This window comes from Saimiri boliviensis, chromosome 5 (assembly GCF_048565385.1).
Source record: "Saimiri boliviensis isolate mSaiBol1 chromosome 5, mSaiBol1.pri, whole genome shotgun sequence".
In the NCBI taxonomy this organism is placed as follows: domain Eukaryota; kingdom Metazoa; phylum Chordata; class Mammalia; order Primates; family Cebidae; genus Saimiri; species Saimiri boliviensis.
Genome location: NC_133453.1, coordinates 140,084,451 through 140,101,263, shown reverse-complemented (window position 1 = coordinate 140,101,263; position 16,813 = coordinate 140,084,451).

Here is a 16,813-nt window from a genome sequence, read left to right as displayed (position 1 = left end):
TGCTCTTATGTTAAATATTCAGATGGAAGGAAGGGGGAGAAATCTACCACATGAACTGAATTCCTCATTGGAGAGTTTTTCTTGGCAACTATCTTTTTGATGTTTTAAGAAACGATTGCACTATCATGAGAGGAATCATTCCATAACCCAACAGTTAAAAAGTTTGTAATCACTTTTGATTTCATAGAAAAGTAGATTTTTTATTAAATTGTGTTCACTTACCCCTCCCCCTATAATATTCAGTGAACATAAAACTCACCATAAACTTTTACTAAAGCTGCACCCTAACATTGTTATTTGGTGAAAATTTATCCTTTAAGATATATTTTATTTTTAAGATGAGATCTATATTTCTCAAAAATTCTTAATCATCTTCCATAAGTAATAAGAGAAAGTATTTAATGTTTGTAAACAAATGAATATTTTTTTAAAACCTTGATTTAAAGTTTTATCTTTATTTTAGTACATTTGTAAGTATTGGACATAGAATTTACTGTTTGCAAAGGTCTAAATGTCGTTGCTTTCAAAATATTTTATAAGAAAATTTTAAAATAAAGAAGATTTCTATAAACATCTTAACTGTAAGTTCATCTCTTAGGTAAATCAGAATGGAAAAGTTGGCCGTTATACGCTAAAGGAAATGTTTCTTTAAAATATTTCCTTTTTTATTTAAAGTATAAACACATTTTTGAAAGACATGTTTGTTTTTAAGGAACTTCATTATTACCAAAATTGAATCAAGACAGGGAAAAGTTTCTTGAGAAGTGTTTTTCAAGTGGAATCAACTGCATGCATAAACATATATTTGTGCCTCCCATGAACTCTGCTGTGTGCCTGTGATGTTCCAGGCAGCTGGCCTCTGAAGACCTGGGAGCTGAGGTTTTCGACTTCAAGGAGCTGAAGGTGGACAAGCCCATTTTGGGGACTTCAGCTTGGCATGTGTTGGAGTGACAGTAAATCACTGGAACGTGTGGAACTATTTAATGGAGAAAGAGGCAAAGGCTGCTGTGATTTGGATTTGATGGGCTCAAAGAGTCATCTGGAAACCCTGGTAAGACAAGGAATTTGAAAGAGAGAAGTGTGTCTGCAATAAACAGATAGAAGCCTTTGGGACATGAGTGAAGACTTAATATTATATGGATATATAGTCTACAGCTGGCAAGCCAACACCAAGCTGGTGATGTAGTAAAGCTAGTATTTTTAACAAAATTTTCTTTATAGTTTGTTTTCATGAGAAGTGTCATGGAAGGGAAGGTTTTTGGGGTAAGATTTGTTTCCTTATATGTAGTATATGGGAATAACTACACTTATACTACAGGCTAGTATAAAGGTTCCTAGACAGCCTATCAAAGCCTATGTTACCTTGATACACCCATAATAAAGAATAGAGGTCTGAAATTTTGCAGACCCTTTGTGTCCTCATTATGTGACTTTAGGCAAGTCCCCTTGTCTTCCTAAGTCAGACTTTATTGTCATCTGTCAAGTGAGAATGGTATCAACTCACAGAGTTGCTAAGAATATAAAATAATATGACTCATAAGTAAATAACCCAGTGCTTGGCTCATGTAAGACCTCAATTCTTGCTTTAGCCAAAACAACAATTAAAATATACATATTGCAAAATGTCAGGCATATAGCAAATATGCATGATAAATCAGATTAGCTTTCTTGTAAATATATGCTTCCTATTTTAAAGGAAAGTAATATGTATTAGATTAATTCAAGGCATGCAATTGTCACTAAAAATTTGGTCTTAGAATCAAAGCATTTTTCCTAGCCCATATACCTGCAGCTGAATTTTACTGAAAAGATTTTGAAAATTAATTAATTAGTTAATGCCAACTCATCATCTCCCTATCCTCTCCCTCCATCCTTATACTTCTGAGAGCAAGGTATTGGACAGTCAAGGCAAATAGTCATTTTCTAGAATTTTGGATCCTCAGAGCTGTGAATGTTACAGTCAAGTGGCTCATGTTTGATCTCCTTCCTCCTTCCTAAAGCTTTGGGCAAAATCTGGCCTTTTGATCTTTTTACTCTGGGATTCCTATTTTAAGTCATTTAAGAGAGGACTATTGCTAACTCAGGGACAAAACTTGCCTCTGACATGAATTTTATTCGTTTATTGTACATTCACTGAGCTGCATTTATCATAAAACAAAACGTGATTTACATATGATTTGCTTTTGATTGATTGTTGCCTCATTTCGTCCTCTCAACTTTCATGTAAAATATTATTCCTGGTCTTTATTTTAATAGAGGAGGAAACAGATTTAAAATGTGCCCATGGATGTCGAGCTGGTGCATTAAGTGGCAAAGCTGGTGTTCAAACCTCAGGGCTCCTGCTCTGTGCTTCTCCATGCAACTCAGAGGCAAGATGGAGGTCTTCTTCCACTTGGTTCTCCAAGCTCCCGACATCCTGGAAGTCTTAGGGGTTGGGCTCTCAGCTGTCTTAATTGCCTTATGAATGGAGGCTCCTGGCTTCCACTGCTGTTCTGAGTGACTCTGCAGTCAGGTGTAGAAATTATAGTTACTCCTTGACTATTTGGAGGAAAGCCACTCCCCTGGGTGGGCGGAGGAATTGGGCTAAGGCTTCAACATATGGTTTGTGCACCTGCCGTAGGACAATATGTCCTATTAGTGAATGACCTAGACATCTGCCTTGAGGAGAGAGTGTGAGTAGAATTGGGAGAGTACCTTGACATTGCTTAGGGAAGCTGTGTTTTCTGACGAGCAGGCCAAAGATTGGATCTGAATATTTTTCACCTTCTTAGAGTATCATGCATTGAATAAGTGTTCAATAACTACTAATTGAATTGAATTCATTTGACAAAATAAAAGAAAAAAGTGTGGGTCAGGAAATTTTTTTAGGTTAAGAAGCAATCTTGAATTCACAGCTTAATCAATAATGATTTGCAGATTCATTATTCTCCAACTCTCAGTTAGTACTGCTGGCTGCTTAGTTATTTTTAAACCTTTACTAGGTACATAAATACTTCCCTCTTTAATGAGAACCAAGCTGGGAAGCCTGTGCTTTATCATTAAGTTCCACTTTATTCACAAATGTTTCAGTTTCTGTATAGCCCTTTAAGAAGTCATTAACTTATCACCCATTTTTCTTATCTTCTTAAAAAATAAGGAGGCTGGGTGAGGTGGCTCATTCCTGTAGTCTCAGCACTCTGGGAGGCCAAGGCAGATTGGTCACGAGGTCAAGATACCGAGACCATCCTAGCCAACATGGGGAAACCCTGTCTTTACTAAAAATACAAAAATTAGCTGGGTGTGGTGGTGCATGCCTGTAGTCCTAGCTACTCAGGAGGCTGAGGCAGGAGAATCTATTGAACCTGGGAGGTGGAGGTTGGAGTAAGCCGAGATCATGCCACTGCACTCCAGCCTGGCAACAGAGTGAAACTCCATCTCAAATAGTAATAATAATAATAATAATAATAATAATAATAAGAAGAAGAAGAAGAAGAAGAAGAAGAAGGAAGACATTCTTCTTAGTTAGAGGAAAGAACACAATTCCATCAGTGGAACCAGTAATTTGAACTACTGCTTATGCCAATTAAAGGCCAATTTGGGAAAAGGTGGACTGCCCTGGGTTCCACCTGCCATCCAGCTACTGATTACGGCCTTGTACAGATGGACTTTCAGCAGCCACAACCTGAAATCATTGGTGAAATAGGAAAAACATTGTACATATATTAGAAAAATGGGACCTTCACAGTCATCAGAAAACTTGTCACTTAATGTCATTTGTCATCAGTCCTTCTTTCTTGTGATTGCTTACATGTTTGTATACATGCACTTGAAACATGTTCTTAAAGTATTATGAGATGTTTTTTCAAATAAATACATTAAGTATTCAATAACAACATTTATATCTCATTATTTCTATTGGTCCCGTCTATATTATGAGGCAAAATTAAAGTTGAAATGCAGTAAGAGCCACATTTTATAATAATAGGTGTTTTTCATTTTCTAAAATAATATAATGTAGTTGATTAAAGTATGTACACACAGGCTACCAATTAAAATGTTGTAAATTTAATTAAATATTAAATAATAAAAACCACAAGGGGAAGTAAGGCAATTCTCTAACATCTAACACATTTAAATGTTTTCTGATAATTATAGAAATATCAAAATCAGATAAATCTTCATACCTCAGAAAATTAAATGATTAAATAATGTGGGATACAAAAACAAATAAAACTGTTTATTCCACACAGATAAAATTTTTTTTATCATGTCCAGAAACATGTTTCTACTGTATGCACACCTCACCAGCATTATCTCAGCACCAATCCCAGCCTCATGGTGGCAGGAAGTCAGTAAGATGGAACCCAACGGGACTTATCTAAGCTGTGTCCTAATTCCTGATCCACCAACTGCGAGATAATAAATGTGTGTTTTTATAAGTGCTAAATTTGTGGTAATTTGTTACAGTAGATAGCTAATACACACACAGAAACACATACGCACACACGATTTGGCTTTCACACTGAGGAGAGCACAGTGAGTAGGCCCATTTCATGTGGCTTTTAAGGCAGCACAATTAATTTTCTTCATCTGCGATCCACCTTTGTGTTCTTCAGGTTCTTTTTCAGGCCTTTGCCCTGAGTATGTGGGGGACCACAGAGATGTTGTGTTATACAGATGGCGTTGCATATTCATATCCTTGGATCTGAAAGTAGTCCTAGAATATTGTCTTAAGGAGATAATCTATCGAGATTAGAGAATTTCCTTCACAGTGTTTTTTGTGGCAAAACTGGTAACAACCTGAATACCCCTCCCTCCAAGAAGTAATTGAATAAAATTGGTATCCCTGTTCAATAAGAATGCAAACAAACCACTAAAAAGAATAAAATAATCTTTATTGATATGAAAAGATGTTTAATGTTTACTATTAACTTTTTCAAAGAAGTTAAAAATATCATTAAAAACTAATTTAAAATCCACTTTTATCTACTTATAGATAACATATATGAAATTTATTTTAAGTTGAGAAATTTCTGGAAAAAATACTTATTAAAATGCTATTTGCTTTCTATGGATAGAGTAAAATCAGATAAGTGAAATAAACTATCTGTGTTTTCTGTATTTTCTACCATGTCTATACCTGAATAGATGTTTCACGGCTTTCAGCATGCTCCTAGATTGAAGTGAATGAGAACTCTTTCTTAGACAACTTAAAATATATCCCAATTCCAACTTCCCGGGCTATCTTCTCAAATGCAGTTGTATGAAATACTTCTCAGTGATGCCAAATTTCTTGATAATGAATAATTCCAGTTTCATTTTTCATCCCCCTTCACTCCATTTGAAAAATGGAGTGGAAAGAAGTATCATACCATACACCCACATTTTAGACATATGGTCTTATAGAATTTCTTAGGGATCTACTTTAATAAAAATTTAATTTGCTGGTTACGTCAGATGATTTCATACAGTTATGAGCATTCTCTCCTATGCCATACCTTCTCTGTTCTACTAATATAGCTATGGTCAATTTTTCTATCGTCTAGAAGAATTTAATCTGTGGATAACTCCTACTATTTTTCTGAAAGTAAACATTTAACTGTTACATTGTAGAAAATTCAAATATATGTGATTCCTTTATATAAGCTATATATATATATATATATATATATATATATATATATGATGAATCCATTGATTTATCAAGACCTGTTTTCAGGAATGTTAATGCCATCTTGATCATGACATTTAATTAAAAGCTGACATATATTAGTTAAGTAAGCTGGCGACTGTACTCAATAAATATATATACCTTTAGAAACATTAAAACACATGCTATCACCAAATCACGTAAGTAGTGCCCTTTGAAACCTAAACTACCAGCTGGTAATGATTGCTTTTGTTCTAAGATCTATTGTTCAAAAAAGATCCAGAAAACACACACACACACACACACACACACACACACACACACACACAAAATTTTTTGACTTAAAAAATATCCCAATCTTTACTTGGTTTCCTAGAAGAGTCACATGTGACTAGTGCCAATTTAAGGTTTATTGTTAATCTGTTCCTCATTTTTACTTGGCAGAAACAAACAAATATGTGGCCAACATAGTAGTGTGTTCATTCCTTTGAAAAGCTGAAAGACTCACATGTAACAGACATAATTAGAAATTTAATCATTAAGTATCTGGTGAAACAAGGCTTACTTGATGAACCTAATGGTTTTTCTATGAAAAAGAATACTCCATTCAACTCATGATGTAGTTGAGATGACCTATGTTTCCTTACTTGATCACATCATCTTCCCACCCAGCAATGAATCTCACTTTCCTCCAGCCCTTCAGATTTGTTTCTTAGTCCCATGGGACAGGGCTTGCATACCTGGGCACAAACAGTAGAAAATGTACCAGTGCGCCTCCTAGAAGAACCACTTGTATGAGGCCACCAGTCACACTCCTGGCCATGCACTGAATAGTTTACCAAGGACAAGCATTTACACACTGTGCCTTCAGAATGAAGGCTTTTCTCAACTGCTTCGAAATCAGTGACAAGAATTTTATTAGTCAAGGAGATGTCTGCTGAAGCAATGCAACAGTGATGTTATTGCTGCCTAAGTGGGAAGCTTTACTGTTTATATGTTTGTTTGTTTGTTAATCATTCCATGATACTCAAATGGATGGTATAAAAATGTAAAGATAAGTTTATTTTGAAAAGTTTAAATGATTGTCTGAAAACTTTTTTTACAAAGTTTTATTGGTTATGTAGGCTATCTTGAGAAGCTTGGAGATAGCACAAAAGATTTTCTTAGTAATTATTAATGCTAATCATTAGTGATTATGTTCTTGAATCTGGAGTGTAAAACAAAACCCTAGCATTCATCATAAACAATTGCCTTTGTTCATTTGAGCATCTATACAGAATATGCATCATGGATCTTGAACGTTGTCTTGTTCTAGGTGAATATGTCATCTAACAGCATTTTTGGACACCAAAGAAGGTCATAGAAACTTCTTTTCTTCAGAATGTCATTGCACAACATACTCAGTCTTTTCACATATCATATGAAATGACCAATTTCTTCCCTTCTCCAAAATCCACAATGCTTGTTAATCAACAACTTTTGAGGAATCTCATTTTATACCAATTATCTCTAAGTCTTAACAGTGTCTCTTTGGTACCCGGCATACGTATCATTTCAAGTTTCGGTTCTCAAGTCTGATAAAACTAATAAACCCACACTGCCAGAGGTGGCACATTAAGCTGGTAAAATGGTTTTCATCTTAATTGGATATGAGCACTGTTATCGCTAATAACCCCAGGATACTTCTAATTGGAGTTTCTCTCTCTTTTTTTATTTTTGAAACACTAATCTCATTGACCAGCCTCATTCCTCCATCCCCCGCTCCTCTACCTAAACCTTGAAATGCAATATAGAAATATTCTAATTTCAGGGGTTTATTGCAGTATGATTTCCTTATACTAAACCAGAAAAGGGTAAATGATTTTGTAAAAATAAATGCTTCCGTTTAAAGTTTTTAGAAAAAGTGTAGTAGGACTATGGTATTGACATTGCAGTAATGTCTCAAATGCAGTTAAGTTAGCTTTCCCTAAGGACACAAAATTCTCAACTTTGAGCCATTTTTAAAAGATAATGATGATCTTTGTTGAATTTTATTATAATTTTATGGCAAGGTATATATTAGAAGGAAACACTATTTAAAAATTATCACTAGATTTTTATATTTGAGATCAAATACAGTATTTGATTTTACAAATATTGTTGGCGATATATAAAAATTATAGAAACCTGGTTGTTGACATTATAATTAAGACATGTCAAGATGTGACAGGTTTCTTTCCATAGATAGCTGCAATTTCCTTGCTGAGAAAGACACTCTGGCAAACACACAAGAGGATTAACATTTGTATCAGCTATTCCTCAATACCAATTTTTAAACTGAATTTCAACGTGGAAAATCAACTCTGATTTTTTTATACTGGTGTTTTTTTTTTTTTCAGATTCAGTGGGCACAAACGACACCAAAAGAATAAGTTAATAAGTAAAAGTCTTAGAAGGATTAAAAAAAAAAGAAAGAACAGAAAAAATAATTTTCTGATTCCACGAACCAGGAATTTTTTCCCCCCGTAAAAGGTAAAAACTGAAAACTGTACGTTCTAATTGTTAAAAAAAGTCATATGAGCTATTCACTGGCGGAAAGAATTCATTTTTAATAGACATGATATTTTTTTCTGGAATAATATATATTTTATCAGCTGACTGTGGGCCTTTATAATTGTTATTACTATTCCTGTATAATTAAAAGCCTTTATGTCGATATCATTAAACAATTATGGATGTAAAAAAGAAATGTTTTACCCATTTCTACAATCCATAAAATGACAATTGAAAAAACTACTCATTAGTTTATATTTACATTAGGGCAATTAAATTAGCAATACCTGGAGCACAGATGAAGGTAGATTCAAGGGCTTTTATAGACAGAGTATTTTATGTTATCAAAGCTGTAGTGACATTACACATGCCTTTTTTTTTTTTTTTTTTTTTTGGAGTCTCACTCTGTCGCCCAGGCTGGAGTGCACTGGCGTAATCTTGACTCACTGCAACCTCTGACCCTGGGGTTCAAGCGATTCTCCTGCCTCAGCCTCCTGTGTAGCTGGGGTTACAGGTGCCTGCCACTGTGCCCAGCTAATTTTTGTACTTATAGTAGGGATGGGGTTTCAACATCTTGGTCAGGCTGGTCTTGAACACCTGACCTCAAGATCCACCCACCTTGGCCTCCCAAAGTGCTGGGATTACAGGCATGAGCCACTGCGTCCAGTCCACACATGTCTTCTACACTGACAGGAAATTCTGTATTGTTGTGACTCTAAAAGATAGCCAAACTGTCAGTCATTTGTCTTTTCTTTTTGATGTATGTATATAATATAGGATATATATAAAAACACACAGTAAAACACACATATTTGTGCATATATATGTATCATATAGGATATATATAGAGAAAGGAATATATGTATTATGGTGCATTTACATAATATAGAATATATATAAATATACACACAGTGAAACACATAGATTTCTGTATATATATGACATACAGGATATATATAGAAAAAGAGATATATGTATTATATAAAACATACACATATATACTCGTACTCACACATATATAATTATGGTAAAAATGATGATGGTAGTGATGATGATGATTATTTTATAACTGGCTCAAGTTCTTTTGGGCCTTATTCTTGGTTTCCTCCTCTTTAGAAGATCAAAATTACATGATTTCCTCATGAGATTTTTGAAACAGAAAAGCATTTCCCAATCTCAGTGTAAGAAAGAGCACTTTTCTCCCCTTTTCTTGAAGGAAGGAGAAAAGGAACAAACTCTCCATCCCCATTTCTCCCTCTCGCAGGGTTGGCAATGTCAGACTTGCTTCTTTCTATTTTCAGGCAGTTGGAACTCATCTAGTAGGGTGGTCAGAACAGACTGTAATAAACTCTGCTGGTCACTACGGAGACATGGATCCCACCCTTAATAAATGCATAGTTTGATTGTAGAAATGTAATCTATCCACACAGTTAAAAAAAAGGTGATGAACACATATGTTCATTGCAGCACTGTGTATAATAGCAAAGACCTGGAACCAACCCAAATGCCCATGGATGATAGACTGGACAAGGAAAATGTGGCACATACATACCATGGAATACTATGCAGCCATAAAAAACAATGAGCTGGTGTCCTTTGTAGGGACATGGATGAATCTGGAAACCATCATTCTCAGCAAACTGATACATGAACAGAAAATCAAACACCACATGTTCTCACTCATAAGCAGGTATTGAACAATGAGAACACATGGACACAGGGAGGGGAGAATCACACACTGGGGTCTGTTGAGGGGGCTGGGGGAGGGACAGTGGGGGGTGGGGAGGTTGGAGAGGGATAACATGGAGAGAAATGCCAGATATAGGTGATGGAAGATGGGGACAGCAAACCGCCTTGCCATGGAAGTACCTGTGCAACAACCCTGCATGCTCTGCACATATGCCCCAGAACCTAAAGTACGATTTTAAAAAGAGGTGATGAAAAGGTGGAATATGGTGTTACATGGGTCATTAATCCAGTTATGTCTAAAACTTTGACCAAATATTTTTATCAGTAAGACAAAAAGCCACACATGTAGTCTTTTTTCATGTATACACATTTATGTGTTATACACGTTACATAATAAGACATTTTATGCATAAAGCAGACAAAATAGTAATTGAAATAAGAAGAAAGGCAACATTAATGGCAGTTCTAATATTCTTTCTGCACATCCTGTGAGGTCCTTTATCTCCTCCCAAAACCACGGATATAGACAATACATGCCTTGTCTTTTGGTGCTTGTGTGGAGTGAGACATTGTGTTCTATCTCGTAGATGTGATGGGCAAGGGAATTAAGAGGGATACAGAAGCTTGGGTGCGATGGTCAGCCTGGCCAACATGGTGAAGCCCTGTCTCTACTGAAAATACAAAAATAAGCTGGGCGTGGTGACAGGTGCCTATAATCCCAACTGCTAGGAAGGCTGAGGCAGGAGAATTGCTTGAACCCAGGAGGTGGAGGTTGCAGTGAGCCAAGACTGTGCCATTGCACTCCAGCCTGGGGGAAAAGGGCTAGACTTTGTTTCAAAAAAAAAAAAAAAAAAAAGTAGGGGGATATAGAAAGCATTTCCAAATGTCAAGTGGTAAATCTCTCTTACATCATAACTGCAAGGTTCTACCATTTATTAAGCTGTAGTGACTTTTATTTTCATGTCTTTCCCAACACCTATATAATGACAGTTTTACTCCCAAGATATTGGACTCTACTCTCCCGCTCCCCGACATTTCCCTTTTCCAAAACCCCGGTTCTTTGTCTTCTACCTCTGTTATTTCTTCTGCTTGAAGAGTTGCTCTTCAAAAGTACTGTATTCAGCTTTCTTCCTAAATTTTGCATCCAAGGTTAAAAAATTTGCCTAAGGTCAAGCAGACTGTGAATGGGGTAAGAACCTGTGTTTTCTCTGCTGCTGGCACCATCTTCCGAGTAGGGCCAGTATGACAGTTGTATGCAGATTATTCATTCAACAGGTGACTTATGGGTCATCTGCTCTATGACAGGCATTGTCCTGGGCTATGGGGACACACTAATAAATACGATACACTAAATTACTCTAAAATGGAAAGTGCATATTCTAAAACAGACTGATGTGAAATAAACAAGCATACAAATAAAAGAGCAAGGTAATCAATCTTAGAGAATGGTAAGAGTTTTGGCAATTAAAAAAATATATTGGGTAATTGAAAGTTGGGCGTGTGCGATTTAGATGGCCAGGAAGATCTCTCTGTGAATGTGGAATCTGAGCTGAAACTTGAGTTATATTAAAAAGCTGGTATGAGAGTAAGGAAAAGAGCATTTCAGGCAGAAGTTAACAGCAGGTTTTAGAACCCTAAGATAAAAATAAACTTTCCATGTTTAGAGAATATAGAAACAACTGTGGCATCTGGGTCATAGTGAAAAGAGCAGAGTAAGATGAGATTAGGTCAGCAGGTGCTAGATCATGTAAGACCATGACAAACAGTTTGGATTTCCTGGCAAATGTATTCCTGGCAAAAGGAAGTTGAGGGAGATTTTAAAGCTGGGGAGTGGACCGGGCGCAGTGGCTCATGCCTGTAATCCCAGTACTTTGGGAGGCCAAGTCTGGTGGATCACGAGGTCAAGAGATAGAGACCATCCTGGTCAACATGGTGAATCCTCATCTCTACTAAAAATACAAAAAATTAGTGGGGCATGGTGGCGCGTGCCTGTAATCCCAGCTACTCAGGAGGCTGAGGCAGGAGAATTGCCTGAACCCAGGAGGCAGAGGTTGCAGTGAGCCGAGATTGTGTCATTGCACTCCACCTGGGTAACAAGAGCAAAACTCCATCTCAAAAAAAAAAAAAAGAAGCTGGTCTTATTTGTATCGTTTAAAGATCATTCTGGTTGTCATGTGGGGACTGGCTTCTGGAATAACAAAAATGGCAGCAGGGAGACTAGTGAGGAGGCTTTTCAGGAGTCCAGGCAAGACATAGAGTTTCAGTGGATGAAGATTGTAGCAGTAGAGTTAGAGAAAAGTGGTGAAGGAGACAGAAAGACTTTTTGAAGGATTTAATGTTGTCAGGGTGGGAAAGAGAAGAATCAGACTCTTCTAGGTTTTTGGCTAGAGTCATAAACTAAGTATACTGAGTGCACCATCTTACACTAGCATCAGGGAGAGTAGAAGTCTGGGTATATGGACAATCATGAGATCTGATTTGGCCAGTTAAGTTTAAGGATTTATATTTGAGATCTAGGTAAAGATGTCCAGTAGGCAGTTGGATACACAGAGCTCAGCAGAAAGGCAAAGCCTAGAGATAAACTTCAGGAGTCAGAAGCAGATGAATGGTGCTTACAGCTGAGGAACTGAATGAGACCACCTAGGGTGGACATATAGTCAGAGAAGACTGTATATTCTCTGACATAAAGGGTCAGGGTTATTCCAATAACTACAGCTAAATAAGGGCAAGAGTATTTGTCAGATCAAAAGGCTCTCAGCTCAAAAGAGCTGAGAAGGAACAAGCGTGGGATGGCTGTGTGCTATCTAAAAGAAAGGACCCAACGTCTCCCAAATTGTATTTGTACAAACAGAAAACATCGAATCAAGCACATGTTATGGGATAGCACTAGATTTAGAAATATAAAATAATTAAGACATCCTATCTACTGAGAAAGCAAGATAGAAACCATAAAGTTTAAAGTGTCATTTAGTATCACAATTTCCCTTTCTTTGCTGGACCTTTAATACTGTATTCTGTTGCCTGATGTCTCAGCAGCCAACTCAGACTAGGGGACCGATTTCTTGGTCCTGCTGTTAGCATTTTATTACTGTGTGAGACTGTTTTCAGCTAAAGACAGTGGGATGAGTAACCTGAAAACCTTTAGGAGTCAGCGCCCATAATCAATGTGTCTTGGGTTGGGAAAGGAAGAGAAGTTGCGGCTGATCAAGCCCCTGGGTGGTGGGAAGGTGATGATGCTTGGAGTGGGGGCATCAGGGACACAGTTGCTCAGGAGGAGGTAAAATTCAAGTGGAGCCCAATTTGAGTTTCCTTTCCGGCTTTCTGGAAATAACTTGTTACTCCTTTCCACTTCCTTGCCATTCATTGTCACCTGCACCCAGCTCTCAACTCCGCCTCTCTTTCTCAGGCCTTCCAGTAGAACTTCTGCAGGGAATTTACCACTGTTTGAGAGAAAACCAAGAAAATTCAATTTGTGTTTAGTCTTTGATCAGACAGCCCATTACTGAATCTTTGTTTAAGGAACAAACAATCTTTGAGAGCCTGGAAAAAAATCACCCCTTCCTGGTTTGGTGCTTTTAATGCCTGATGTCTCTACATTTAATCAGTACTGTACTGAATATATTTATATGTATAGAAACAAACATATTCACGTACATTTAACTTACCATTATGAATATTTTACTGCTTCACTTGGGGAGTTTCAGAAAACAGCTATATGTGGAGATAGTTTTAACAGTTACCTGTTGAGTTTTCTTTTTTTTAAGTTTTTTTTTTTTTCTGTGGTTTTTGTTTTTCGTTTGTTTTTCAGAGATAAGATCTTGTTCTGTCACCTAGGCTAGAGTGCAGTGGTGCAATTGTGGCTCACTGCAGCCTCGAACTCCGGGACTCACGTGATCCTCCCACCTCAGCCTCCTGAATAGCTAGGACTACAGGCACATGCCATTTCACCAGGCTAATTTTTAAATTTTTTTGCAGAGGTGGGGTCTCACTATGTTGCCCAGGCTGCTCTTGAACTCCTGACCTCAAACCATCCTCTTGCCTCAGCTTCCGAAAATGCTGGGATTATAGGCGAGATTTATTATCTTCTTGCCTATATCTGAAAAGTATTTAACTTGGCTGACTATATATGAGCAGGGTTCTAGCTCCTTCATTGCATGGCTTTTCTGTATTTTCTCCATAGCAGAGACAATAACTTTTGGTTGCTGTGTGGCTTCTTGGGTGGGTTAGACACATTTTTAGCCTTAATTATTCAGTTTGGGCCTTTCTACCACCAGGCCATTGTACCTAATTGCACACTTTCACTGTGGCCATGCCTTCTGGGGCTCCACTTGCACTATGCCTCTACTGTTTCAGCATCTTGTTTAGCATTACCATGCCTCCCAGACCTGGGCTAAGCTCTTGAGAGCTCTGGCAGTAAGCACAGCTGCTGGACTTGCCTCTAGCACATATTCTAAGACAATGTCAGTGGCTCCCGTGGAATTTCCATCCTCCATATTTTTCTTTCATAAAATCTCAGGAAGTGATTAAAAAATAACAGTCATTAATTTCTCCTCTAAACGTCCAAGTATGTTCTGTTTTCCTAGACTGAAGAATTTTTTGGCTAAATATACACAGACCTTATGTAGTGTTTGCCATGTAAGCGATGTAAATTCTCAAGTGGTTCTTTAAAGGACTATGGTTAGGCAAATAAATAAATGACAATAGTTACCAATTATTGCAGGAGCATTTACATACAGGATTACATATAGAACTTCATTTAATCCTGACAAAAGCAACTATCGTATCTGCCTTGATGAGGCAAAACTGAGTGTCTGCACATTAGAAAGCGTAGCCATGCTACGGTCTACTGTTTCCATTTGGAAATACGAGCCCTGACTTGGCAGATAGTCTGTAATTTTTAAATATAGTATAGGTGTGTGTATATATATATAAGTATATATGTATATATACTTATTTATTTTATGTACAGATGGTTTTATGTACAGATAGTTCCTGAAATAGTGTTCAATTTTTAAATTGTCAATTTTCCAATGGTGTGAATGTGATATGCATTCAGTAGACACTGCGTGTTGAATTTTGAATTGTGATCTTTTCCCAGGCTGCTGAAACGTGGTGTGATGCCGTCTTGTGATGCTGGGCAGCGGTCATGAGCACAGCCCTCCATCAGCCACACAATCAGAAGGGTGAGCAACCGATATTGTACTCTACAGTGTACTGGATTCAATATATTACATGAGATCCTCAACACTGTATTATAAAATGAACAGTTGGGGTTTGCCCAACTGTAGGCTAACATATGTGTTCTGAGCATGTTTAATGTAGATTAAACTAAGTCATGATGTTTGGTGGGTTAAGTGTATTAAATACATTTTTAACTTATGATATTTTCAACTTACAATGGGGTTATCAGAACATAATCCCATTGTAATCTAATGTGTATTTTTACACATAGTATTATGTTATACTATATTACATTATATTATGCTATGGTATATTATACTGTATTAATTATATTATAATTATACTATATTTACATGATCCATGGTGAGAACGAAACAAAAGACATTTGTGGGCTGTTTGCATCCTCTAGGCTCCATAGGCAACCTCTAAAGTCTATAGTCAATTTGGGGTTGGTGAGAAGAGACCAGAGTTTGGGGAGCTGTTATGTGACAGGGCATCTGGTCTCTGTTTCATTGTCTTACAAGGTCCTGTGTTGAGAGAGAAGCTGCTAAGAATGCTCCTCTGGGTTTCATCTGTGCATCCTCAGGGTTGATTAGGGGTTCAGCTGATGCCGTTAAAGCCCAACAGGAGCTGGACCTGCTGTAGGGAAATGGGGGCCACATAATTCTCTTCTTACTTCTACACCCCACTGGAGTATCTGACCCAGCTCAAGAACTAATTATTTATGCAATATCTACAAGCTTCCTTGTCTATACCTTTATTCCCATTAGATAGAAATGCTTGATAAGAATATAAATGTATATCCTTGAAAAGAATATTTTCATTTTGATGGAGATCAGTGTCTTTCATCGGCTTTTAAAATGCGTCCTCTGAGCCTTAGGATGCTGTGAAGAGGGAGAGCAAGGATGTAGCCTCCTTCCACCCGCCATCCCTCTGCCTGCCCCCCTAGCTGTTTATTTATTTTCAGGGAATGCCAGCCCCCCGCCCTCCCCACCAGTCTCTGAAAAATACATCTTTGGAAAAAGCAGTTCTTTGGCAATATGAAAAGGTATCTGGAAAATTTAATTCGAACAGTCATGTTTTAAGCATCTATTATTTTTATTGCAATTTCCTCAATAAGTTGTGTTTTTTTCTACTTATAAATAATTCTAGAAAAATTTTTAAAAGATGGGAAGAGTTGGAGTAGCTATATATTTTTTTCCACACATGGAGCTATATGATCCAAACTTCTCAGCTGGAATTCTGCATTAGTAAGCCACCCCCTAAACTACTAACACGATGCACATACTGTTTTCCTGGCAGGATTATTTTGTGCCCATCTGCTCAGAAGTGCCATGCCAATGGAATGTGGGACTTGCTGGAGAGCCCGTGGCACTGGGAGTCAGCTTTAAGATCTCTCCCGTGCCAAGCAGTCCCTGAGTCAGAGCACATGCTGATTACAAGAGATCACATTGCTGATACTGTAGATAAAGAAACATCAGCAAACATCCAGATCATGTGCTCCATTTCCCAGTGTGTCTCTCTTCTGGGAGTCATGTACTGCGTCTATAGAACTGGCCAATCAGGAATGTGTAGGACTTCCCTATTTGTGTATAACCTTCATTGAAGAAGAACAACTTTTTTTTTTTTTCTTTCCCATTTACAATGTAGGGAAACCATTTCCTCCAGCTCTATACTAAATCTCCTTACTTTGCAATTAAGTATCAATGTTTTATCAGGTTAGGCTGAATAGGGAGTCAGGTGTGTCTTAAAGCTAACGTGAAGCAAGTGCCTGGATAGTCT